Source organism: Callorhinus ursinus, unplaced genomic scaffold (genome assembly GCF_003265705.2).
Source record: "Callorhinus ursinus isolate GAN/ISIS: 27379988/994484 unplaced genomic scaffold, GSC_fseal_2.0 scaffold4, whole genome shotgun sequence".
Classification (NCBI taxonomy): Eukaryota; Metazoa; Chordata; class Mammalia; order Carnivora; family Otariidae; genus Callorhinus; species Callorhinus ursinus.
In genome coordinates this window covers 44,740,101-44,767,797 of record NW_027397066.1, presented here as the reverse complement: position 1 = coordinate 44,767,797, position 27,697 = coordinate 44,740,101, and the positions used below count along the sequence as shown (strand labels likewise).

Sequence of the window (27,697 nt, the reverse complement as noted above, 5' to 3'; positions counted from 1 at the left end):
ACCAGTTTGCTAAACCCTGAGCCAAAAACAAGCAAGGAGAGCTGAATAGAGACTTTATGAATAAATGTTGCTCTGTGGGCTTCTTTTTTCCTTGTGAAGGAACAGGGTGTGCTTGAAAGTAAAAAGTGAGTTGGGTTGTTTTTTTTTTTAATCTTCCTGGAAGGCGGAAAAGAAAAAGATAAAAAGGAAAGAACAGCATTTATTTGTCACTTGGTACTGCTCTGGTTAACACAATGGTTGGGTCCCTGACCCCTCTCCAGGCCTCCCAACCTGGCACTGAATAAAATTGAAGAAATGAAAGGAACTTTTCCAAGAGTCTGGCAGCTCAGACAGATAATGAAGTGGCAAAGCTGTGTAGTACCAGCCCACACGCACAGGCCCCCATTTCCTCCTACCTTCCAGAACGCAGCAACCAGGGCTCCATGAATCTGCAATCCTGTTCAGGCAAACCTCCACTGCGCATCAACTGTTCATGGAGAATCTGAACCCCCACCCCTGAAGGGGGCAGGGTGGGGTCAGTTTCTAGCCTAATCATTGCCAATATAAATGTTTGAGGGGCTCTCTGATAAGTAAATCAATAGAACATCTTTAATCTGAAGGGGGCCAAATATTGTGCTTCTTTGGTTTCATACAAAAGGCAAAAGATTTCATGTTAGGAGGTACTTGGTTATGCCAGCTAGTTCCCAGAGCCTTTTCCCCCTTCTCACTCTCTTCTGTATTGGCCCACCACGAGTCAGAATCTGATCCTTCCTCCCAGAGAAGTGTCAGGCATTTGTTGTTCCTTCAAAAGCCAAGTTCTCGAGTTTCTGGTGGACTTCCGGTGATTCCTGCAGGGTCTTTGCTTTCTCTCTCCTCAAATGTTCACTGCTGAGGTAAAACCAGATGAAGTCCTTATCACCTCAGACCCGTACTGCAAAGAAAGTGAAAAATTTTTGTCCCATCGCCCCCTGCCCTTGATCTCTACAGGAAAAGGAAAAAGCCCCCAAGGAGTCAGGTTTGGAATGAAAACATGCACCACACAAGATTTTTGTGAGGATTAAATAACTTGGGCCAAAATATTTTGGAAGCAGCCAAGGGCTCTACAGGTTAGATATACAGAAGTATTGGCTGAAAGCCAACCTAGATTGACAAGCATAATGCAGATGTAAGAAGCTGAAGCAGACTCTGAGTCCCTGGTGGGTGGTAGCCAGACAAAGGATGTATAATCATGGTTTCATGGAAAAAGAAGTCTCCCAAGAAAGAGAGACGAGATTCTTGGCCCAGCAAACAAGCTCAAGAAGAGGAGAAATGGCAAGTAGCAAAGATATAAGATCTGTGGGTTTTTCTTTCTACTCGGGCTATAGATGTATGAGAGACACACTCCATGCTAAGGGCACACCCCAGGGGCCTGTGGGACAAGCAACCCCCAGAGTCCTTGCCACCTCTATCTCAGTGCATAGGGTATAGGACATGCAGAGCATGGGATCTGGGGAGTGAAGGGAATTTGGGCTTCTACACGGTGTTTCCAGACAAGATATTTGTTACTTTCTCTTAAATTTCTTTTCTGATGATCTCGTGATATGCGTGCTAACAAGAGGATTGAGCTGACCGTGTCTGTCCCACATTTCAGCTATTCCCAGAAATGCTACGCAAAGGAAAATGTAGGTGGAAAGTGTGACAGCAAAATGCCTTGGAAACCTGGGGAAGGGCACGGTGCTGGGAGGATGAAAACAAAACTAATATTTGATTGATGACTTGCTGTGGGCCAGGCACTGTTCTAAGTATTTTCAATGTATTAGCTCATTGGATCCAATTTTAGGAAGCAGGATGATTATTTTCCCATTTAATGGATGATGTAACTGAGGCACAGAGAAGTTAATTTGCCCAAGGTCACAGAGGTAAACCAGGTTTCAAATATGGATTACTTAACTGTATAATCTTCCATAAAGTGGGTATAGCATATTTCCCTAACCTGTCTCCAGTTAGAAAATGGGGAAGAACATGCCAGCAAGGGCGAGATACATTTGTTTTGACTAGGGGTAACCTATAGAGATATAGCATTACAACTTTGAAGGTTAAAATGTTTTTGGCCACTGCACCAGTAAGGATGCTTTTGGTGACAAGTAACAACATATCCAACCGAAATTAATTAAACAATAAAGACATTTATTACTTCATATACCAATAAGTTGGATTCAGTCCAATTTTAAAAGATTGGGTCAATGATGTCATCAGGAACCAGATATCTTCCATCTCTTGGCTTTGCCTTCTTCAGTATGTCAGTCCTGTCTACCTCATACTAACAAGATGGCTGCAGCAGTTCCAGGCACCCCATGTCAACAAGATTATATCCAGTGGAGAAAGAGTTTCCCATCAGACTCTTAGCAGACTTTACAGGTTAATTGGACTAAGCTAGGTCTCATATCTATGCTCCAACTATAAGGAATCTGAGAATGCGAGTAGCTAGAACTCACAGCTCTGGTGAAAGGACAAACTCTTCCAAAAAGCAAGAGGGAGGTGGGATGAGGGGGTGTTGTGCCACTGATTTGGGCACCTACTTAGTGTTTTTATGTTTTACTTTTCTTTTTTTTTAAGTTTTATTTTTTCATTGTTATGTTAATCACCATATATTACATCATTAGTTTTTGATGTAGTGTTCCATGATTCATTGTTTGTGCATAACACCCAGTGCTCCATGCAGAACGTGCCCTCTTTAATACCCATCACCAGGCTAACCCATCCTCCCACCCCCCGCCCCTCTAGAACCCTCAGTTTGTTTTTCAGAGTCCATTGTCTCTCATGGTTCATCTCCCCCTCCAATTTCCCCCCCTTCATTCTTCTCCTCCTGCTATCTTCTTCTTCTTCTTTTTTTTTAACATATAATGTATTATTTGTTTCAGAGGTACAGATCTGTGATTCAACAGTCTTGCACAATTCACAGCGCTCACCATAGCACATACCCTACCCAATGTCTATCACCCAGCCACCCCATTCCCCCCCACATCCCCACCACTCCAGCAACACTCAGTTTGTTTCCTGAGATTAAGAATTCCTCATATCAGTGAGGTCATATGGTACATGTCTTTCTCTGATTGACTTATTTCGCTCAGCATGACACCCTCCAGTTCCATCCACGTCATTGCAAATGGCAAGATCTCATTCCTTTTGATGGCTGCATAATATTCCAGTGTGTGTGTGTGTGTGTGTGTGTGTGTGTGTGTGTGTGTGTGTACCACTTATTCTTTATCCATTCATCTGTTGATGGACATGTTGGCTCTTTCCACAGTTTGGCTATTGTGGACATTGCTGCTATAAACATCGGGGTGCATGTATCCCTTCGGATCCCTACATTTGTATCTTTGGGGTAAATACCCAGTAGTGCAATTGCTGGATCGAATGGTAGCTCTATTTTCAACTGTTTGAGGAACCTCCATACTGTTTTCCAGAGTGGTTGCACCAGCTTGCATTCCCACCAACAGTGTAGAAGGGTTCCCCTTTCTCTGCATACCCTCCAACATCTTTCGTTTCCTGACTTGTTAATTTTAGCCATTCTGACTGGTGTGAGGTGTGTATCTCATTGAGGTTTTGATTTGGATTTCCCCGATGCTGAGTGATGTTGAGCACTTTTTCATGTGTCTGTTGGCCATTTGGATGTCTTCTTTGGAAAAATGTCTGTTCATGTCTTCTGCCCAATTCTTGATTGGATTATTTGTTCTTTGGGTGTTGAGTTTGATAAGTTCTTTATAGATTTTGGATACTAGCCCTTTATCTGATATGTCATTTGCAAATATCTTCTCCCATTCTGTCGGCTGTCTTTTGGTTTTGTAGACTGTTTCTTTTGCTGTGCAAAAGCTTTTTATCTTGATGTAGTCCCAATAGTTCATTTTTGCCCTTGCTTCCCTTGCCTTTGGTGATGTTTCTAGGAAGAAGTTGCTGTGGCTGAGGTTGAAGAGGTTGCTGCCTGTGTTCTCCTTTAGGATTTTGATGGACTCCTGTTTCACGTTTAGGTCTTTCAACCATTTGGAGTCTATTTTTGTGTGTGGTGTAAGGAAATGGTCCAGTTTCATTCTTCTGCATGTGGCTGTCCAGTTTTCCCAACACCATTTGTTGAAGAGACTGTCTTTTTGCCATTGGACATTCTTTCCTGCTTTGTCAAAGATGAGTTGACCATAGAGTTGAGGGTCCATTTCTGGGCTCTCTATTCTGTTCCATTGATCTATGTGTCTGTTTTTGTGCCAGTACCATACTTGTCTTGATGATGACAGCTTTCTAATAGAGCTAGAAGTCCGGAATTGTGATGCCGCCAGCTTTGCTTTTTTTTTTCAACATTCCTCTGGCTATTCGGGGTCTTTTCTGTTTCCATACAAATTTTAGGATTATTTGTTCCATTTCTTTGAAAAAAGTGGATGGTATTTTGATGGGGATTCCATCGAATGTGTAGATTGCTCTAGGTAGCATTGACATCTTCACAATATTGGTTCTTCCAATCCATGAGCATGGAACATTTTTCCATTTCTTTGTGTCCTCCTCAATTTCCTTCATGAGTATTTTATAGTTTTCTGAGTACAGATCCTTTGCCTCTTTGGTGAGATTTATTCCTAGGTATCTTATGGTTTTGGGTGCAATTATAAATGGGATCGACTCCTTAATTTCTCTTTCTTCTGTCTTGTTGTTGGTGTATAGGAATGCCACTGATTTCTGTGCATTGATTTTCTATCCTGCCACTTTACTGAATTCCTGTATGAGTTCTAGCAGTTTTGGGGTGGAGTCTTTTGGGTTTTCCACAGAAAGTATCGTATTATCTGCAAACAGTGAGAGTTTGACTTCTTCTTGGCCTATTTGGATGCCTTTGATTTCTTTTTGTTGTCTGATTGCTGTGGCTATGACTTCTAATACTATGTTGAATAGCAGTGGTGATAGTGGACATCCCTGCCGCGTTCCTGACCTTAGGGGAAAGCTCTCAGCTTTTCCCCATTGAGAATGATATTCACTGTAGGTTTTTCATAGATGGTTTTTATGATATTGAGGTATGTACCCTCTATCCCTATATTCTGAAGAGTTTTAATCAAGAAAGGATGCTGTACTTTGTCAAATGCTTTTTCTGCATCTATTGAGAGGATCCTATGATTCTTGTTCTTTCTTTTGTTAATGTATTGTATCACGTTGATTGATTTGAGGTTGTTGAACCAACCTTGCAGCCCAGGGATAAATCCCACTTGATCGTGGTGAATAATCCTTTTAATGTAGTGTTGGATCCCATTGGCTAGTATTTTGGTGAGAATTTTTGCATCCATGTTCATCAAGGATATTGGTCTGTAATTCTCCTTTTTGATGGGGTCTTTGACTGGTTGGGGGATCAAGGTAATGGTGGCCTCATAAAACGAGTTTGGAAGTTTTCCTTCCATTTTCTATTTTTTGGAACAGTTTCAGGAGAATAGGTATTAATTCTTCTTTAAATGTTTGGTAGAATTTCCCTGGGAAGCCATCTGGCCCTGGGTTCTTGTTTGTTGGGAGAGTTTTGATGACTGCTTCAATTTCCTTAGTGGTTATAGGTCTGTTCAGGTTTCCTATTTCTTCCTGGTTCACTTATGGTAGTTGATACATCTCTAGGAATACATCCATTTCTTCCAGGTTATCTGATTTGCTGGCATAGAGTTGCTCATAATATGTTCTTATAATTGTTTGTATTTCCTTGGTGTTGGTTGTGATCTCTCCTCTTTCATTCATGATTTTGTTGATTTGGGTCATTTCTCTTTTCTTTTTGATAAGTCTGGCCAGGGGTTTATCAATCTTGTTAATTCTTTCAAAGAACCAGCTCCTAGTTTCATTGATCTGTTCTACTGTTCTTTTGGTTTCCATTTCATTGATTTCTGCTCTGATCTTTATTATTTCTCTTCTCCTGCTGGGTTTAAGCTTTATTTGCTGTTTTTTCTCTAGCTCCTTTAGGTGTAGGGTTAGGTTGTGTATTTGAGGCCATTCTTGTTTCTTGAGAAAGGCTTGTATTGCTATATATTTTCCTCTTAGGACTGCCTTTGCTGCATCCCAAAGATTTTGAACAGTTGTGTTTTCCTTTTCACTGGTTTTCATGAATTTTTAAAATTCTTCTTTAATTTCCTGGTTGACCCATTCATTCTTTAGTAGGATGCTCTTTAGCCTCCTTGTATTTGAGTTCTTTCCGACTTTCCTCTTGTGATTGAGTTCTAGTTTCAAAGCACTGTGGTCTGAAAATATGCAGGGAATGATCCCAATCTTTTGGTACCAGTTGAGACCTGATTTGTGACCTAGGATGTGATCAATTCTGGAGAATGTTCCATGGGCACTAGAGAAGAATGTATATTCTGTTGCTTTGGGATGGAATGTTCTGAATATGTCTGTGAAGTGCATTTGGTCCAGTGTGTCATTTAAAGTCTTTATTTCCTTGTTGATCTTTTGCTTAGATGATCTGTCCATTTCAGTCAGGGGGGTGTTAAAGTCCCCCACTATTATTCTATTGTTGTCCATGTGTTTCTTTGCTTTTGTTATTAATTGCCTTATATAATTGGCTGCTCCCATGTTAGGGGCATAGATATTTACAGTTGTTAGATCTTCTTGTTGGATAGACCCTTTAAGTAGGATATAGTGTCCTTCCTCATCTCTTATTACAGTCTTTGGTTTAAAATCTAATTTGTCTGATATAGGGATTGCCACCCCAGCTTTCTTTTGGGGTCCATTAGCATGGTAAATCGTTTTCCACCCCCTCACTTTCAATCTGGGAGTGTCTTTGGGTCTAAAATGAGTCTCTTGCAGACAGCATATCAATGGGTCTTGTTTTTTAATCCAATCTGATAGCCTGTGTCTTTTGATTGGGGCATTTAGCCCATTTTACATTTACATTCAGGGTAACAATTGAAAGATATGAATTTAGTGCCATTGTATTGCCTGTAAGGTGACTGTTACTGTATATTGTCTCTGTTCCTTTCTGGTCTATGTTGCTTTTAGGCTCTCTCTTTGCTTAGAGGACCCCTTTCAATATTTCTTGTCGGGCTGGTTTTGTGTTTGCAAATTCCTTTAGTTTTTGTTTGTCCTGGAAGCTTTTTATCTCTCCTTCTATTTTTCAATGACAGCCTTGCTGTATATAATATTCTTGGCTGCATATTTTTCTCATTTAGTGCTCCGAATATATCATGCCAGTCCTTTCTGGCCTGCCAGGTCTCTCTGGATAGGTCTGTTGCCAGTCTAATGTTTCTACCATTGTAGGTTACATATCTCTTCTCCCGAGCTGCTTTCAGGATATTCTCTTTGTCTCTGAAACTCGTAAGTTTTACTATTAGATGTCGGGGTGTTGATGTATTTTTATTGATATTGAGAGGGGTTCTCTGTGCCTCATGGACTTTGATGCCTGTTTACTTCCCCACATTAGGGATGTTCTCTGCTATAACTTGCTCCAATATACCTTCTGCCCCCCTCTCTCTTTCTTCTTCTGGGATCCCAATTATTCTAATATTATTTTGTCTTATGGTATCACTTATCTCTTGAATTCTGCCCTCATGATCCAGTAATTGTTTATCTCTCTTTTTCTCAGCTTTATTTTCCATCATTTGGTCTTCTATATCACTGATTCTCTCTTCTGCCTCATTTATCCTAGCAGTTAGTGCCCCCATTTTTTATTGCACCTCATTAATAGCCCTTTTGATTTCGACTTGGTTAGATTTTAGTTCTTTTATTTCTTCAGAAAGGGTTTCTCTAATAACTTCCATGCTTTTTCAAGCCCAGCTAGTATCTTTAAAATCATGATTCTGAACTCTAGGTCTGACATTGTACTAATGTCCATATCGAGTAGGTCCCTGGCAGTTGGTACTACCTCTTGTTCTTTTCGTTGAGGTGATTTTTTCCATCTTGTCATTTTGTCCAGAGAAGAAGAGATGAATGAGAAAACAGAATGCTAACAGGGTAACAACGTCCCCAGAAAATATACTCTAAACGAATCAGAAAAGACCTGAGGCCGGGGAAAACAAAGGGAAAGAAAGAAAAAAGAAAAAGAAAAAGAAAGAAAAAGAAAAACATAAAAACAAACAAAAACAGAACAAAACAAAAATAAAACAGAATATGATCAAATATGATCAGGCTGGTGCATAGATCAGTACCACACACTAGATTTGGGGTGTATTTTGGTCTGTTAGAAGAAAGTGTTTCCCAAAATTTTAAAGAAAGAAAAACTTATATATGTACAAAAATAAGAGTTGATATGATGAAGGGATGGAATATGACTGTAAATTTGAAAATTATAAAAAATTTTATAAAAGGAATTGATAAGAAGTTGTTTGAAAAAAGAAAGAAGAGGATTTTTAAAAAAAGAGAAAAAAAAGTGAGAGAATGTGATCAGGCAGGAGACTAGAACAAAGCCATACACTTGAGCTTTAGGATATATTTTGATGTTAGAGGAAACTGTATCTCAAAATTTTAAAGGGAGAACAATTTATATATATATGCCAAAAATAAGGGTAACTACTATGAAGGGATAGAATATGACTCTAAAAATAAAAATGTTTTTTAAAAAATAGGGATTGATAGATGTTGGTTGAAAAAGGGAAAAAGAAAAATTCAAAAAAAAAAGACAGTTAAAAAAATTAACTTTGAAAGACTAAAGAGTCATGGTAAAAAAAAGCCATGAATTCTATGTGCAGTATTCCCCTAGCGCTGGCGTTCTGACGTTCTCATTGTTCGGTAAACTTGGTCTTGGCTGGCTGTTCTTGCTGATCTTCTGGGGGAGGGGCCTGTTGCCATGGTTCCCAAATGTCTTTGCCGGAGGTGCAATTGCCCTGCCCTTGCCGGGTCCGGGCTAATTTATCCACTCGGGTTTGCTCTCGGGAGCTTTTGTTCCCTGCAAGCTCTCGGTACAGCTTTGGAGGATGAGAGTGAAAATGGCGGCCTCCCAATCTCCGCCCCAGAGGAGCCAAGAACTCGGGCCCCGCTCCTCAGTGCCACCCCCAGAGAAAAGCAGTCACTCCCATCTCCCTGGTCTCCCATGCCCACTCCGTGCTCACCCGGCCTATGACCGAGCGTTTCTATCTCTGGCTCCCGACCCCGTGTGGAGTCTCCAAACCCAGCAGATCCCTGCGGTGCACTCCCGCACCGCTCCTCCCCGGGAAGGAAGGGGAGTCTCTGCGGCTCTGCCGCTTGTTGGGTCCCTGCTGGAGGAGCAGTGGCCCGACTGGGCCGCGGATCACAGTTTATGGCAACCCCGAGCTGAGAGCCCGCGCCTCGGCTCCGTCTCTGCAGCCGGCTTCCCCGCTCCAATACCTGGGAGCTCTGCCGCACTCAGGCACCCCCGGTCTTTCTGTGACCCTGAGGGTCCTGAGACCACACTGTCCTGCGAGGGTGCCACCCCCCGCTTAGCCACTGGAGTGACGTCCCTCAGCGGAGCCGACTTCTAAAGGGTCCAATTTTGTGCTCCGCGGCTCTATCACTTGCCAGAAGCGGCCGACGGAGGCCCCCTCCCCTGCCGTCTATCCTCCCGAATATCGCCTCGGATTCACTTCTCCGCACGTCCTACCTTCCAGAAAGTGGTCGCTTTTCTGTTCAGAGTGTTGTTACTCCTCTTATCTTCGATCTCCTGTTGAGTTCGTAGGTGTTCAGAATGGTTTGATCCCTATCCAGCTGAATTTCTGGGACCAGACGAAATCCAGGTCTCCTACTCCTCTGCCATCTTGCTCCACCCCCTCCACTTTTCTTCATTTTTAGGTAGATGCACAAAGGACAGACCAAGGTCATGACTTAACGCAAATTGCTAAATCATAACCAAAACAACCCATAGCCAGCTCCAGGCATGTTTCTGACCTGAGGCTGGACTTAAGATCTACACAGCCCGAAACAGCCACGTTATTCTCTGAAGAGACTGTGTCAGCAGTGAAACTGCATCTGCCCCAGCGTCCCCAGGGGGTTATGGTGACGGCCGCCTAGGGTCCCTGAGTTTAGTCCAGTCCCACCTCCTCCCCGCCTTTTTGGAAAGAATCTGTATCTGTTTCTCTCTCTTTATTCTTCAATCTCATATCCTCCTGCTCACTCTAAAGAAAAGCTGACCAATGTAGGAAAGACTTAAATTGGGTTATTCCCTCCTAATATAATTTTTTGAATACTAGAAATGAAGTTCCTAGCGGTCACTAGAGAGAAGTGCCACTATTTCCAGCACCAGAGTGACAGGAATCGTGCCTGTTAGAATTAAGTTCAGCTGCAACAGGGATATTAAACATGGCTTACACGTGACTGGGGTGAGCTTCTCTCTCATGGAAAAGTCCTGATTCAGGGCTGGTGAGAAGGCTCCAGAGCTAGGGCAGAGCTAAGGCATGATCTATTACCTTATAGGGTTGTCATACAAATTAAATAAAGTAATTTATTTGGGGTCTAGCACATCATGCACTCTCTGTTTTGGTTCGATAATAAATAATATTGATTGAGCTTTATCTACGTGCCAGGCCCTGGATAAGGGCTCTCTACATACCAGCTCATTAATCTTCACAATAGCTCTTTGAGGAAGGAACAGTCATTGTCCTAGTTTTATAGATGGGGACACTGAGAGATTAGCTGTCTTGATAAAAATTGCCTAGTTAGGTAGTTAATGCAGAGCTGTGATTCAAACCCAGGCTGTCTGATCCCTGAGCCCAAAGGCCTAACCACCAGGCTATACCGCCACCTCCCTGTCAAAACCCTCCCACCATCCATCTCCTTCGCTCCCCTGGCTGTAAGGCAGTCACAAGGTACCTGGGAAAACAGAGCAGGTACAAAGAGCAAATTTATAATATAAGGCAATGGAGTCTAGGTGCCAAATGAGGGGTATAGGTCAGATAAAGGAGAAGATTCACTTCCCTGGAGTGGGCATGGAAGGGGTCACAGCGGAAAGGGTGGTCACGTTGGGTTATGATGGACATATGGGATTTAGAAGAGTGGAGGAGAATGGGCCAGGCATGAGGAATGGAGTGGGTAAGGCTTGGAGGTGGGAAAGGAAATAGCATGGTTAAGGAATAACAAGGAAACAATCTTGGCTAAATCATAGGATTCTTACAGAAGAATCCTGGGAGAGCAGTTTGGAAATAAAGATTGGAATTAGATTAAGAAGGAATTGGAAGGTCATTCTAAATAGCTGAACTATAGTCAGTAGACACTGGGTAGTCACAGGGTGTGTGTGGCGGCAGCAGGGGTGGGGGGGTTTGAATGGTGAAATCATGTGATAGAAGCAGTTTCTTTAGGGATAATGTGGTGATTGCAGGAGGGGTGACTTAGAGACATGGAGGCTGGGACTCTAGTTAAGAGGCTTTTGAAATTATCTAGACATGAGGTAATGAGAACTTGAAATGGAGTGTTAGCACAAAGCATGAATGGAATGGCAGGGATGTGAGAGACACCACTGGAACAGAATTGAGGGGCTTAGTGACTAGGTCTGGGAGTGAGGGAACAGGAGGGGTCGGGGATGCCTGCCAAAGCTGGGGTGGTGGGAGAACATTGTTGTTAATAGAAGCTCTAACTCTTCTAGTTAGACAGGAACTCCATTTGCCATCCATCCTCTGCAAGGTGTCTGTATCCACTTAGAATCTTCACATACTTGCCATTTAACAAAGGTACCTGGACCAGATGGCCTCTTCTCTTTCTTCTTTGCTGCCAAGTGTTACTTCTACCAGGGAAGACTCTAAATCAGAGGGGAAAGCATAGACTTTGGGTCAAAGAGATAGGAATTTATTTTTATTTTTTTTAAATTAACGTACTTTTTCTTTTTTTTTTTAAGATTTTATTTATTTGACAGAGAGAGACAGCGAGGGCAGGAACACAAGCAGGGGGAGTGGGAGAGGGAGAAGCAGGCTTCTCGCTGAGCAGGGAGCCCGATGTGGGGCTCGAACCCAGGACCCTGGGATCATGACCTGAGCTGAAGGCAGATGCTTAACGACTGAGCCACCCAGGCGCCCTTCTTTTTTTGTTTAAGATTTTATTTATTTATTTGACAGAAAGAGATTGAGAACGAGCAGGGGGAGTGGCAGGCAGAGGGAGAGGGAGAAGCAGACTCCCTGCTTAGCAGGGAGCCCGATGTGGGGTTCAATCCCAGGACCTTGGGATCATGACCTGAGCCGAAGGCAGACGCTTAACCATCTGAGCCACCCAGGTGCCCCAGAGATAGGAATTTAAATCTGCTCTATCCATTACCAGCATGGTAACCTTTCTTAATTTCTTTGAGATTCAGTTCTCTTTAAAATAGGGGTGATAATATCTACTTGATGGGGTGTTGGGGGGATAAGATAACAGAAAGCATTTAGTACTGTGCCTGACACATGGTAGATGCTCAGTAATAATGGCTAATATGCTGAGCTTACTATGAGCATGTTCTAACTGCTTGACTTATCTTCGCTGTTCATTCCTCACAACAACCCTATGAGGAGATACCACTATTACCGCCAACTCACAGAGAAAGAAATGAGGTGTGGAGAAGATACAGAACGCACTAAGGTCACAGGGACAAATATGAGGCTGAACCAGGGCTTGAACCCAAGCAGTCCAGCTTCAGAATCTGTATTCTTCACCACTACCTTGCCCTTAAAAGAATATTGTTTATGGGACGCCTGGGTGGCTCAGTCGGTTAAGAATATTGTTTGCAAAAAATTAGTGCGAAGCTATTGTTAGCACTAAAGGGATGCAAGAGTAGCAAAAACCTTCCCTCTAAGGGGAATATTAAAATACATAGCCAGAACAGCAAGATTACCAACATGAGAGAATGGCAACTGGTCATAGTTTGGAGTTGGTCCTTTAGGGCCCCTTTGGTTGCTGGATCCTGGAGAAGGTGAATAAGGGGGAGGTCCCAGGGAAGGTGCAGAGTTCAGTGCCTGTGGTAGGTCCTCAGGAGGACAGTGGCTTTAAACAATTCATCCAGAGATTTCAGTATCTTAACTTCCAGTATGGCAGTATGAGTGTGTCCAGCAAAATAACAGGACTGGTTATCTTTTACCAGTGTTCTCTAGTCAACCTATGAACAAAACACAATGATTTTTTTTTTAAAGATTTTATTTATTTATTTGACAGAGAGAGAGGGAACACAAGCAGGGGGAGTGGGAGAGGGAGAAGCAGGCTTTCCGCTGAGCAGAGAGTCCGATGCGGAGCTTGATCCCAGGACCCAGGACCCCGGGATCACGACCCGAGCTGAAGGCAGATGCCCAAGGACTGAGCTACCCAGGCACCCCAAAACACAATGATTTTTAAGGAAATCCTCAGTGTTGAATATTATGTGTTTTATTTATTATTAATACCATGTTTACATTATTTAAAAAAAGATTTGAGGTGCCTTGTAGTAAAAACTCTAAAAATAAATCATTAAGACATGTATAAATAATAAACATTGTGAATGTAAAAGTTTTATAACTGAAAACCTATACTAAGATGAACTGAGAAATGGGATGAGTTTCCTAGTATTGATTAGGAAAATAGACCTAAATGCTCAGATCCCTGTGCTTAGAATTCAGGTGTGCAGGACCAACATGGCATCTTGATATGAAGATGCGAAGCCTGAACTTATTTTCTTGCTTAGAAAGAGGTCCACACCATATGCTATTGCACCCGAGTATCCTACAATCAAAGCAAAACACACCTTACTTAGATATACTTCTGCCAAGTAAAGAGGCAATCACAGTTTTAAAGTGAATGACTAAAGAGAAAAGAAGGGAAAGGGTATGCTTGGTACCTCTGCAGGGGAGCTTGTAATTTGCATTTGCTTTTTGCTTTAATGGCCTGCCTAAGCATAAAATGCTGGTCTGGGTGGAGTCTTGAACGACCTTAAATAAGATAATTTGCATGCCACTAATTTTCCTGCTCTCAAGTATAGGACCAGCCAATGATATGCAATATTCTCTCATCAGAGGAGAAACCAAGAACTCTGCAAATACTACAGAGTGTTATGGGGCCTACAAGTCTTCCTGGGGAAGCAGCCACATAAGATGTCTGGGAGTCTGTCTGGCCGCACCTTCCTAATTTAGGAAAGACCGTAAAGTTTGCTATTATTGTTTGCTGGCTTAAGACTAGACCAAAGAATTGCAGAGGGCTTGTTTCCAGTGGAGTCTCTAATCAAGAAGATCGCAGCTTTCTAAGACTAGAAGGAACACCTCCTATACCATTTTTAGTATTGATACATGTCCTGATTTTCCCAGACCTCACCGCCCAGTGGGTAAAGTGACTGATTGCATTGCGATGCCCACCTGCTGAATGGGGCTTCATATCCCAAAGGTTCCCCCTCTGATTTCTGAGACTCTCCAGGGGGTGTTTTAGAAACACTAAGAACAGGCCTGCTTCCAGTCGGTATCTGCTAGGCCTTGTCCTTGTTTGCTGGGCATCTGCTAATTCCTGCCTCATCTGCTGCTTCCCCAGTGACTGCAGAGCAGAGGGGAAAGTGGGCATCTGGCTTCTGGGAAGACGGGAAAGGGATGTGGTCGTGAGAATCTGTCCCTGGGTTTGCACAAAACAAAGTTTTAGTTCATGACATGGCAGACACTTGGCTCTAGTCCTGATTTGTTATACCACCTTTGCTATACAGGTCACCTTGGTGCTTTTTGCTTCAAATTCCTTTACTAAAAATGGCAAGAATCCTCACATCTCATAAAGATGTAGTGGAAACTGGCTATTTAAGGCTTGGACGGTATTTTGAAAACATCAAGTACAAGATAAGTGCTCGGTCAGGAAAACCAAAGAGGTGCGGCTTCCCTAATGAAACAGCAGGAGGTGACTGTCTTTCTTTTTGCTTCAAACATCCAAAGGAAATACATTTTTAAATGTCTGCATAATATTAAGAGAGAACAATTTCACATTGCCTAAGTCAAGAAATTGTTCTTTGAGCCTCCTTAAATGAACTAAGTTGCTGCATAGATATGAGGCCCAGGTTCCAAAGAGGATAAGGTCTTGAAAAATCTTAGGCAATTTGAAGTTCTATAACTAGTGACATTAGGATTATAGAGAATTTGGGAGGGAATGAGGTTCTATAACCAACATCTGATAATGACATTTAAAAATATTTATTTATTTATTTATGGACATTCTAATAAAAAACACCGTTAATCCTAAAATACTGTAATGACATCAATAGCCTTAATGAAAACCTTTCCTTAAAATTTGAAGGTGTTTAGGAGATAGGAGAGAATGGCAAGGGCCATGGAAAGAAGATAGAAAATTTGAAAATGTTACTTGCAATTGGGTGCTACTCTCCCATTCATAATCTTAGAAACCATATCAAAAGAAGCTCCTTCCTTCAGAAAATAAGACACATGTTGTGGGTTGAATGCCCCCCCCACCCCAATTCACATGTCGAAGTTCTAACCCCAGTAGCTCAGCATGTAACCTTATTTGGAAATAAGGTCACTGCAGATATAATTAGTTAAGATGAGGTCACGCTGGAGTAGGATGGGCCCCTAACCCAATAGGACTGGTGTCCTTATAAAAAAGGGGAAATTTGGACAGAGACACATGCATCAGGGAGAATGCCATGTGAAGATGAAGGCAGAGATGCGAGGGATGCTTCCACAAGACAAGGGACAACAGAGAGTCCCAGCAAACTGCCAGAAACTAAAGGGGAGGCATGGACCAGTTGTTCTCTTACAGTTCTCAGGAAGGATCAACCCCGCTGACATCGTTATCTGAGACTTCTAGCCTCCAGAACTGGGAGACATACATTTCTGTTGTATAAGCCCCCCAATCTGTGGTACTTTGTTATGGGGGCCCCAACAAACTAACACATCACATTACACCCTGTTTGACCCTGAAGAATCAGAGGTAATGTGGAGAAGAAGGGGTCGAAGGTAGCGAACACTAGGTTCTTCAGGACATATTTCACTAATTTAGAGATCTATTGGGTTAACATCATTTTCTTAAAATACAAAAATTTCTTTTAAAGGTTAGGATCATCAGTTATTCATATCTTATGGCATATTGTATTTTCCAAAGATGGCCACAATATCTCCCATCCCACATTGCTCTTCTGGAAGCTTGCAATTTCTCTAGTAGGAATTAAGAATTCTCCACTAATTCCCCTTGAGTTAGGTGGCCTTGTGACTCACTTGTAACCAATGTGAGAATGTGGTAGAAATGATGCCACATGACTTCGAAGGCCATGTCATAAAAGTTGATGCTCCTCCCTTGGGAGCTGAATTACTTGCACTGGCGCGCTTGGCCACCATGTTGTGAAGAAGCTCAACCAGCACTTGTGGAGAGACTGCATGGAGAGACCTTGAGGCTACAAGAGGGAGAACCCCAGTAAGACCGCAGCTTCTCCAGCTCCTCTGCTGTTCTAGCTCCAGCCACTGTCTGATTGCAATCGTATGAGGGGCCCCAGACCAGAATCTCCCCACTGAGCCCTCCCTACATTCCTGACCAGAGAAACTGGAAGAGGTAATAAAATGATTGTGGTTAATTTAAGTCACTAAGCTTTGGAGTGATTTATCATGCAGTACTAGTTAATGGCCATGGCTTAATGCATGACTCAGATAATCAAATTTCTTGACTTTTGAATTAATTGTTCCAGACTTTAATTTTCTTTAGAAAGGGGTGGGAAGGGGCGCCTGGGTGGCTCAGTTGGTTAAGCGACTGCCTTCGGCTCAGGTCATGATCCTGGAGTCCCGGGATCGAGTCCCACATAGGGCTCCCTGCTTAGCAGAAAGTCTGCTTCTCCCTCTGACCCTCCTCCCTCTCATGCTCTCAGTCTCTCATTCTCTCTCTCAAATAAATAAATAAAATCTTTAAAAAAAAAAAAAGAAAGGGGTGGGAAATACAGGAGAAAAATAACTTGGTAACCTAGAAACATCTACTTTGAAGGTTTCCCCAGAGTCTGGTGGGTAGTTTTGTGTGCCACCGAAAGCCAGCAACATCGCTGTCCTTGGCATCCTGCCCCTCATTAATTTAGGATGTAAATATGAAGGAGGCACCATTGGATTTGAAACCAACGATCACACTAATGTTTATGTAAATCAGTAAATTCCTGATTGGAGAGTTCTTTTTTTCTCTCCTCCCAAATGTGTCCTAATTACACAAAATTGTGCCATCCACTGCCTTGGACTAGTTAGTTATCCCTGGTGCCAGAGTCTTGCATGTTGAATTTTCCAACTTCTGCAAACTTCTATTTTCAATCAGGATCTGGCACTAATTCTAATGTTTCTCACTTCATTTGTGGTGGGGGTAGGAGGGCCGGGATGGTAAAGACGGTCACACTTTGAATAATCTCCAACCCTTGGCACCTTTCTAATAGGTGCCCCCTCATGTTGTTAGTGCTGACATAGCTCTGCTCAACTAGGAAGGACCATTTTCCCCAGTCATTTTGTTCTTTTCAGAATAAGCCTGGACCCCTTTGACACCTTCATGTTCCAAATACTCCCTATCAGCCTGCGGCTTGTTTTCTATGGTGTCTTTGATTAAAGCCTTCTTCTATCAGGGCATTTGAATATATAATTCCCTTGCCTCTCTTTTGTTCTGGGAGTTCTTGCTTGCTGCTTCTGGTCTCCAAGACAGCCCTCAGCCTCTACTGCCAGGGATCAAGACGCCGGTGAAATTCACCCTTGGGCTGCAAAAGGCTTGCAAGGGAGTCTTTGGAAAACATTAACTTCTTTTCCTTTTTCAGCCCTGAAACAGTAGTTACTGGGAAATAGTCACTCAGAACACAGCTATTAGTTAAGAATCTCTGTGCACAATAGCTGAGGGGCAACAAGGAAGCTGAAAAGAAAAGGCTTCATAATCCCTTATTTGTGACTCCTAAGTGGTAGCTGCTAAAAGTGACTTCTGCAAGCAGGCAGCAACCTCTGCCATTTACACTTAGTCAGATAATCACAGGGCCGGGAGAGACCTTAATCCAGCTTTCTGCATTAGCCAGGGCCTGCAAGGCTTTCTGGATTGTTCCAGAATCCTCAAGTGTTGTGCTCACACCTACCCTTGGAAAGGTCAAAACACATGGGGGGGGAAGAGCCCTCTCCTCCTTGGAACAGAGGCGCAAACACATTACTTTTGTCACCCAGTCCTCTCTTTTCTTCCTGAACAATCTTTGGGTGGGTATCAACCCTACTCCTCAAATATCACATGAGGTGGTGATCATTATCTTCATTTCACATATGAGGAAACTAAGGTTCAAAGAGGTTAAATTACTGGGGTGCCTGGGTGGTTCAGTTGGTTAAGTGTCGGACTCTTGGTTTCGGCTCCAGTCGTGATCTCAGGGTTGTGAGATCCAGCCCCACATTGGGGTCTGTGCTCAGTGTGGAGTCTGCTTAAGACTCTCTCTCCCTCTCTCTCAGCCCCTCCCCCTTCAAATAAATAAATAAATCTTTAAAAAAAAAAAAGGAGTTTAAATTACTGACTACGATGTAAGAAAACTAGGATACGGTGACAAACCATCCCAGTTTGCTCAGGACTGGGGGGTTTTCTAGGACATGGGATACCCAGTGCTAAACCAGGACAGTTCTGGGAAAACCAGGACCATTGGTCGCCATAGGTCTGAGCCAGGTCCACACCGTCTCCAGAGCCTTCCCTCTGAATCCTGGTACCACCCTAAATTCTCTTCAGCCTGAGATTTGGCCTTGGGACAGACGGGGTAACTATGGGCAGCATCATGAAAAATGCAGAGTTTATTTCCCTTTGAGTCAAGGAACAGAGTCAGTGGTATTGATGTGAAATGTGAATGAGCAGTCAAGAAAATTCTGGAGACGTCTTCAGTGCTAAAAGGTAAAAGGTAGTTTCATTATGACACAGGGACAGGACCTGTGGGCAGAAAGACCTGGCTGGGGTTGTGAGGAGTGATTGATCATGTAAGGTTTTCTATCCTATGGAGGGGAAGGTGATGTTAGGGCCTCAGGAAATTGAGTCTGGAGGTTTCTGGAGGTCTGACTGTTGGTGAGACTGCTTTTTTTTTCTTTTCTTGTAAATCATTAAGACTGTTGTAAAGTGTTGGAGGCTCATGTCCTGCGTGACTGTGATCTCTATTAGTTGACCATTGGTTTTTCCCCTTCCTTTGTTCTTGGGCAGTCAGGAGTGCCTGAAGAATGTCACAAATATCCCATCTGGGAGGGGGGTGTGGGGTGTTCTCTTGTGCTTTGCCTTCAGCCTGCCTTTTGCTCCCTCATCCGTGTCATCTTTGGGAAGTCAACTCAGGACACCAGGCCCTCTTGCAGGTTATTCAGAACCCACTGGAAAGACTAGTCTGGGAGCTGACTCTCCAGAGAGGTAAAAGTCATATGCAAGAGTGTACACCACCATTTATGTAATTCCCCACAACAGAAGCCATTGTACAAGAGACCTTAAATCACTGCCCACTGCCCTGCCAGGGCCTCATTACAGAAACCTCAGAGAAGGCCATAGAGGAAGGAGGTTTTTGCTGAAATGTGCAGAATTGTGCTGAATTAGTTAACAAAATCAGACTAGAGCATATTTTTGCCAAAAGCAGAAATTAACTTTAGACATTTTTTTTTTCAGGGATGATATATGTACAGTCCTCCCTCCCTCCCTTCTTCACCCACACACCCCCCAACCCCATCCCTGTAAACTCCCCCACCTTGGGGGTTTCTCTTTTAAGATGTCTCCCTAGACTGTAGTGGAAAGTCAGGCACTGACCAAACACATGCTTGAAGCATGGTAACTGGAGCTGAGTCCTGGTTGCTCTCTCTGCTACACACACACACACACACACACACACACACACACACACACACACACATATACACACAGCCAGGTGTTACCTCTAATTACTGGATCCCAGGAGGTTTGGGGAGGCCCAGGTTGTTGAGGAGGGGGACTAGGGAGCCTCAGGGAGCGGACCTTTACCAATGGTAGTGAGCGGAGGGTTTCAGTGTCACAATAGTTGCTCACATTGTACCTGATGCTTCCTCTCATTTCTCTCAGCCCTTAGTGGGGGGTCCATCCTCCCCTGTGGCTGCTGGGGTTCCCTCCTCTCCACCCAGTGGCCCCTGACCCTCTCCCCTTGGAGGGCAGAAGATTAAAATGGAAAGGACCTCAGAGGGATCATCTAGTTCAACTCCCTCCTCATGCAGACTGAGGCATAGGGCATGGGAGCTTCTGGAGTCACATGCTGAGTCCACCCTGTGGCCTTGGAGGTGGAGGGGAGGAGGCAGGAAGGAAAAGGTCTGAAGCTGTTAATCAACACTGTTCTCTCCCTTCAGCTGATCCACAATTTTAGCCCAAAGTATGTTCAGCCCTTTGCCCACAGTATCAAACATACATTTTTTGTTGTTGTTTTTTGGTTTGTCTGCAAGCTTTATATTTTTGTTAGCTCCCCTTTTTTCCTTTCTTCTGCTGTGTTTCCAGGCAAAATCACTCACAGAAGAAGTCAAGTATCTTAAATAGAGGGAGCTTGGAGGGCGTACCCCTGGGGAGGAGGTGGGAACTGCTCTTACTCTCCTCCTTGGGGCTCCAGTGAGTCACCCTGACAAGTGGCCACAAAGGTCATGCTGTGTGGTGATTGGTAGCATGGACTAGGCCTGGGTTTGACACCCAGTCAGGCAAGTTTTTACCAAAGGATTTTCGTTTTCTTCACTCCAGCTCCCCACCCGCTGCTTTCTAAAAGCACAGGGCCCATCCCTGAAATTTCATGGGTGTGGGGACTCTCTTTCTTCACCCTGTGTATTAGGGGATGACAATCAAGCTGAGGTGGCCCCAACCTGCAATACCTTCCTGTCACTCATGGAAGGTCAGCCTCTTAGGTGAGGCTCCACCCCTCTTGGGAATGTTACTCCACAGCTCCTGCTGCCGTCCGTGAGTCCTAATGCTGAGGGAGAGGAGTGGACGCTTTTGGAGGTGTTCATGGGTGAAGACAGATGCCCCCTCCCCCTCCCTCCTTCCACAGGTGGCTGATGCTCCCCATTACCAAGGGTCTTCCCCTCCTCTGATCAAGAGCATGAATGGGGTTTCTAGGGAAAATGATGCTTTGTGACCTCCCCGTTCATTAGACTCTGGATGAAACAAAATGGAATGAGAGGAGACTATGACTTTTAAGTCAAAGAGCAAAGGCAACACGGACCACACCCAGTCAGAACAGCCTTCCCCAGGCACCTTCCGCAGTGGGCGCTGGGCATGGGCCACAGCATCCTAACTCCTAGTCATCCACTGACTCAGGAATCCACCAGGACAGCGGATGAATTAGGTAAGATGATGGAATCCACACTTGGAAATAAATACCTGCAGTTCACAGAAAGAATGACCTAATCACTACCAGTTCACAACAAGCTAGAGTGTGGTTCTGTTATAACTCTCAGTCGCTCCTCCCCAGGGAGTGTGTGAAACCCTCTGCCAGGAGCAGCCAAGGGAAACATCTCCAACCCAGGTTAGCTGACATCCTTTTCTGCATCCAGGTTCTCTGTCATTGCTGATCCTCTGCTACTGGCCACGCTGGTTTGCCTCCCAGCCAGGCTGGGCCCAGGAAAGGCCCGCTGGGAGTCAGCACTTCCACACTATCTCAGCAAGTTCACACCTTGGGGGGTAGAACTTTCAGCTGGTATATGCTTCTATACTCTGGTCACCCTTCTTCCTAATTTGCTTCTGTCCAAGTCAGATTTTGGCTCTGGGGAGGTTTATATCACTCATGATAACTTTTCTTAAATGTCTTTGGCAGTTTTCTGCTCCCCAGGGAATGGCTTTTCTCTCCCTCCACCATTGCATGCTCCTCATACATAAAGTGGCCTCCTGCACTTCGGTGATCTCTGGCTTGGAGCAGGAAAGAAACTGCTGCCCACGGTGCAGATATCACCGCCTTCTATGTAGCTCTTCCAAACACTCCCATTTGCTGTAGCACACAGGGCTTTAGGTTCACTATTTTGTGCCCACCATGTGTGGGCTCCACAAAGATGACTAAGGAAAATTGGGCTTATTGTTGTAACTATTAGCAGCAACTACCATTTATTGAGCATATACTATGTTCTAGGCATTATGCTAAGTGCTTTACATATATTATCTCTAGTCCTTTTGGCAAACCTATTTTATAGATGAGGAAACTGAGTCTGAGAGAAGTTGTATAACTTGCCTTGGCTCACATCGAAGGGAAGTGGCAGAGGTGGGACTTGAATGCAAGCCTGCATGATTCAGAAGTCCATACTCTTTTCTTTCCACCATTCTTTCAGTCACTCAACACACACTTATTGAGCACCCAGATACTGTTCTTTTTTTTTTTTTTTTCTTAGAGAGAGAAACATGAGCAGGGGGAGAGGTGGATGGAGAGGGAGAACCAGACTCCCCGCTGAGCAGGGAGCCGGATGTGGGACTCAATCCCAGGACCCCAGGATCACGACCCGAGCCGAAGGCAGATGCCTAACTGACTGAGCCACCCAGGTGTCCCCCAGATACTGTTCTTTTCACCACATCTTTCATCCTAATTCTCTTGATCTGTGACAATGGAGAGGAGAGTTCTTGAAGTCCACCACAAGGAAAAGGTCTAGAACAGTGAAGAGAAGGAAAACAAAATTGCCTATCTGCGTGTTAATTTGAAATTTGCTCATCACCAGGAGAAAATACAAACTAGGTGAGAATTGTTGTATCAACCATCTGTTTCCAGTTTACAAATCCGAAGCAGTAGCTGGAGCTCCCAGATGCAAACGTGGGAATATGGGATTCCAGTGAAATATAAGAGACAAGGAGAAGGGCAGGAAAATGAGTCTTAAACCCTTAGAGACTGTTTGGCAACCTTTTTATGCTTAGTTGCAGTATTAGGCTTGATGTTTCTGAGAACTAATAGCATCACCAATCCCATCAGACATAGGAGAAGATAAGAGGCTGCTAGATTATATGCTATTCCTTGGATATGCCGAAAATCCGTGGTGATACAGACTTATAATCTAAGCCCATAGACAAAGAAATCACTGTAGCCAGCTACTTCCCTTATTTGTGGGTTGTTGAAATAGTTTTAATTTTGCTGAGAGTCGAAGTAAGCTTTTCTTCATTAAAAAAAAAAAGTGCCATAGCCAAAGAGAGCTACTAGAGTGAAGCAAAATTCTCATGGCCTGGAGTGGTCATGATGGATTTAGCCAGTGTGGTGGCCATTTGACCCCGTTCTCTGCAAAGAGACATCATTGGAAGTCTGCTGATGGCTTCTGGAAAGACTTTTCTAACATAGAGGTATACTAAGGAGAAAGCCCATTTCCCCTCCTACTTGTCTTTGATTTTTTTCATTTAAGGATGGGATATACCAAGCTACCACATCAACATTGCCACCATGACAGGAGGCAATGCTATCACACTGAAGACTTCAAAATGGAACACAGAAAATGCCTGTGTTCTTGGTAACTTTATTGCACCACTGAGCAACCTGAAACCACATACCTGCAGAGTTCTTAAGTGATATCAAACTGCCCTGTGATTTCTGCCTCTTTCAGTTTCATCTCCATGATACACTGGATAAAGAGGAATCACTTGAAGCCAACGCATTATACAAGAGGGAAAGAAACATGTGTGAACCAAGAGGAGACGACTGATTCCAGAACTTCTGTCTGTTGGGTTGCACATGCTTCAAAGGAATTTAGAAACAAAGCAAACAGCACATATCTGTTGAGCACCTACTATGGGCCAGACACTGTGCTGGGTGTTGGGGTTACAAGAGTGGGCAAGGTGGGCAAGGTCACTGAGGTCATGGAAGTCATATTCCAGAAGACAGATGATAAACAAACAAATAAGGATAGTTGAAAACATTCTGAAGCAACTTTCTAAATATTGATTCCAATCAGTCCTGAGTGTAAACCCAGACATCATCATCACCATCATCATTGTCATTGTCCTCATCATTTGTGCCAGGCTCTGTAGGTGTCAAATGATAAACAAGATATAGACCCTGCATTCAAGAAATCTGGGAGGCAAGAATACAGATTTGGCCATAGAACAGTCAAAAGTTAGGCAATGAATTAGGCAACAAAAGAATTCTTCTGGTAACCAAGGTTGGGATAGGCCAGGCCCCCTGTCTCTACTATTCTCCCACACATGTTTTATAACCATTCCCCCCCTTTCCCAAGAGAGAAAGAAATATTCTTAATGATTGCTGTTCTTCTTTCATATATAGCCGCTGTTCCTGAGAGAATCAAGCGGGCTTTTTCTTTGTCCAGTGAAGTGAAGAATATAGGCTTTGTAATCCGGGTGGAACTTACCAGTCTGCGCTACGTACCAGCAAATACTCACAGATACTCCCATAAATGATCTCACCAAACCCTGTCTCTCTTCCTTCATCCTCTCAAAATCATACCCACCTAATGTGTTTAGCAATGCTGCAATTGACTATTAACTGCCATATCTAGCTATAAAAAACAGATAAACATCAGCTAACTGGGTCCCCACACCCACACACATACCCTCACCCTCAGAAACGTTTCCACTGACAATCACAGGAACCACGGAACACTTCTCACGTTTGGAGTGCATCTTCCCACAGCCTGGCTCACACACTGGCTTTTTATTTGAGCTTTCATGGGGAATGTTTCAACTCTTAGATAGGAATTTCATTAACAAAGGAAGGGGAGGGGAAGTCAGGAGGAAAGTACAGAGGCAGAAGAAAGAAACTAAAATCGTTTTTGAAGGGGACCTAAAATTGTATCATCCTAGCCTGGACCTCCCCTATAACTGTTCTTTATTTGTCCGTTCTGTGCCTGGAAAAAAAAAAACAACCCACACAGACATCCACCACAGCTTTTCATTGATTGGGCAACTGTCCAGGCGCTTAACTTGGCATCCAGCCCACAGAGCTGTGAAATCAACCTCACCAAGCCTAGGGTTTAAAGTACGGCAACATCTAGCTGGAAGCCCATTCAAAATAAGGAACTTGGTGCAACAGTCAGGGTCCTTTGTTTCTTCCTTCCTCTCTCAGCTGCATCTCTCATGTAATCTTGGTGAAGAGTCTTGCCTGGCAAAGAAAGAGATCAGGGACAAGGAGGTGGTGCCGAGAAAGTTCCACGAAACTCAGAAGTCACCACCTGCCTATCAGACTCGAAGAACCAGGAGAGATGTAACCTGGGCATACTTTCAGCTCTTCCCCTGCTGCCCACACTGCAGGTTTTTCAGGTCCTTGCTTGAGCGTGCACTCACAGGCGTAAAAAAACGTGCTATCAACAACGCGCGTCAGCCAACCCAGCTATTTAAGTGGGCTGGCATCAGCAGACTCGGCTTCCAAATCCAGAGCCTGCCTTTGCCACTTCCACGTAAGTAACTTTCAGAGGTTTGCCTTTATTGCAGAAGAATGAAATCGTGTAGACACTGGCCTGCAGTGCTGTAGTTGCCGTATGTGCTAGTCTGCTGGGGAAAAGGCAGGGCTGAAGGGCAGAATAAAAGTGAAGAGCTGCTCCCGAGCAGGGAGCCAGACAGCCCGGCCGGGTGGAAGGTAGCAGACCCTTGCAGACATGCAAGGGGTTAGGGGAACTGGAGGCAAGGTGGAGCCCATTTTGGCCTTTTGGCCAGCAGGTGAGATGTCTTTCTTGCTCTCTCCTCTCTCTGGAAGACACTTTGAAACCCGTGTTTGTGTGACTGTGCCAGATGCGTATGAATCTATCATTTAGAAGCTGATGTTGCTATTACTCATCTCGGTCTCAAATCAGACATTGTATTATTTTTTTTAAATATTTTTTTGTGTTTGGTAGAAGGGAGTAAGAGGAGGTATCTCTGGATGAAGCAGAGGCGGCTCAGTGGAGGATCTGTAGTGCTATTTCTTGTTATGTCTGGTTCTTCTAATACTTATTTACAACAATGCAAACATTGATCTTGTTTAAGATAAAAAGGAATCTCATGCTCTGGCGTTTTGAGGCAATGGAACACAGTGGTATCCAGGTATTTAGGTGAAGTGTTAGGTATGGTGGGATAGGAAACGTTGAATAAAGAGGCACAGCCCTCCACATAACTTAGGTGAGAAGGTCTTGAAGAGGAGAGGAATGTGAAAAGTTCCCAGGGGACAGGGCAGCACTGCCAACTCCACAGGCCTTTTAGTGGAGCAGGGAGAGAACAACATAAAGGTACTGAGAAGAGGGGGAGGGAGGAGGAGAGGGAGCAGACAGTAGAGGAGTTACAATTGGGCATCATATTAATAAAATACATGTAGGATATAATAGGAATAAAGCATGACATAAATTCCATAGTTCCTCCTTTGGGGTCAAGAACCTGGTTTTTAAGAATCTGGCGAAAGCCAAGGATCTTTCCCAGGTAGTTCGCCCTGCCCCCAACATATACCTTGACACTCATTTTCTGGAGCCCTAGAACTCCACGGACCCCCAATGGATGCATTTAAGCTAACGTATTATTTTTAACTGAGCTAAAACTGCTGGCTAGGAACCTGCAGAGAAGGAGTGGGGAGTTGGCCACCCAGCTGAAGCTCACTTGTAAGTAAGGTCTGTTTCCCATCAAGCCAGGGATGAGAAGCAGAACCAGTGAAACCCCAACCTCTCCCTTGACACATGAGGCTAGGGAAGCCCAGAGAGAGGGTGGGTCTGCCCCTGACCATACAACCACCATGTCCCATGGCCCAGGGAAGACAGCAGCAGGATCTCAGAGGAAGAGGAACCCCTGAGACCACACTACTGGGTCCTCCAAACCACACTTGCGGCTCTAGCTAAGACAAGGTATCTGGTGCATTTCAAGCAAATTCTCGGAACCCAGACACACTCGGGGCAGCCAGCGGGAAGAATTACTCAGAACCTCAAAAGTGCATTATTGACGGATTGTGCTAATACGTGAGAAGGGATGTTTCAAAACGAAGGCTTCCTTTTGTTCCCTCCAAAAATATCTGGGATAAGCCAGAGGATTATATGCCTTGGGAGAGTGGCAGCCGACACACCAGGCTCTCTGTTGAGATGCCGGGTGCGGCCAAGTTGTTCTTGCAGGATTGAGCTCGAGTTCTCAGCCCTGGAATGAGTCGATTTGGCACCGCGGGGGCTTTTCATTATGAGTTCTAGGTCGGTCCTGGGCACCCACATGACAGGGTGACGTTTGTCTCTGTGGCTACTGCTGTTCTCGTCTGCCCCTCACCATGGCCCCTGTGTGGGGGCAGGGGTGCCCACGGGACCACCCACCTCCCCTGCTCTGCCTGTGCCGGCTCCACGTGTTAGGTGGTTTCTCAGCTCCCTTCCAGTCTAAACGCATCTGATTTCCAGGGTCTCATCCCCTCGGGGCTTTGCTTCTCTGTCTCTGGAAAACTTATTAAAGTTATGATGTTAATAGACAATAATTGTTTAATGAGTTATGTCCCAGGATATTAAATAGGTTCCAGCAAGATAACGTATCTGGGAATTCTTTGAAATGTTATCTAAATAGGAATTACCATTTGGGGCAATCAGGAGGATCAAAGTTTTAGGCCAAATGTATAATCCCAACTGGTAAAAATTCCAAGCAACTTGCTGGGGGAAAATATACCAGGATTGGGGGTTTGGAGTAGAATTCCTCAAATCCCATCCCTCAGGGAATTCCCTATGGACTGTGGGGCCTGACAGAATGCTTTGTCTGAATTGGTCTATTTTGTGTTAAATGCATTCGTACTTATTGGAGACCGCTGCATTTATCTTTGTGAAAAACGGAGCGCCACCTTAAGAACACTACAGTGGAGATAAAACGTCAAGAAATTCTGCTCACAGGGCTTTAGAGAAATTACCTGGTTCCCCCTCCTGTGTGGACGCTGCACTGGCAGGGCAGCCGGCCTAGCCTCCGTGACAAGGAGCCTCCTTCCTCGGGGACCCAGGCCTGCAGGCGGGGACAAGGGGCCCCCTCAGTTCCTGGGACTCCG

At 44.2% G+C, this 27,697-nt stretch overlaps 1 protein-coding gene and 1 long non-coding RNA gene across 9 annotated transcripts in view; one reads left to right on the top strand and one right to left on the bottom strand.

Moving 5' to 3' along the window:
- Positions 1-27,697, top strand: part of LOC112836105 (serine peptidase inhibitor Kazal type 2) — a 137,205-nt gene that overhangs the window by 80,121 nt on the left and 29,387 nt on the right. The window contains exon 1 of one of the 4 annotated variants that reach the window (XM_025887224.2): positions 24,991-25,133. The exons of 2 other annotated variants lie outside the window; for them this stretch is intronic. The gene's annotated coding sequence lies outside the window, so the exon portion shown is untranslated. Of the gene's footprint in view, positions 1-24,990; positions 25,134-25,234; positions 25,393-27,697 lie in introns of those variants that run through there. One more of the 4 variants, XM_073891733.1, reaches the window with a different exon arrangement.
- On the bottom strand, positions 203-27,697 carry LOC112835671 (uncharacterized). Of its 5 annotated transcripts, none has more exons than XR_012377927.1 (4): positions 27,566-27,697; positions 12,701-12,961; positions 11,559-11,638; positions 203-910 (listed from the first exon to the last, which is right to left on the bottom strand). It is a non-coding gene; the product is annotated as an uncharacterized lncRNA (long non-coding RNA). The 5 variants fall into 5 exon arrangements; XR_003211288.2 differs by having other exon boundaries at positions 11,575-11,638; XR_003211289.2 differs by having other exon boundaries at positions 11,575-11,638; positions 12,705-12,961.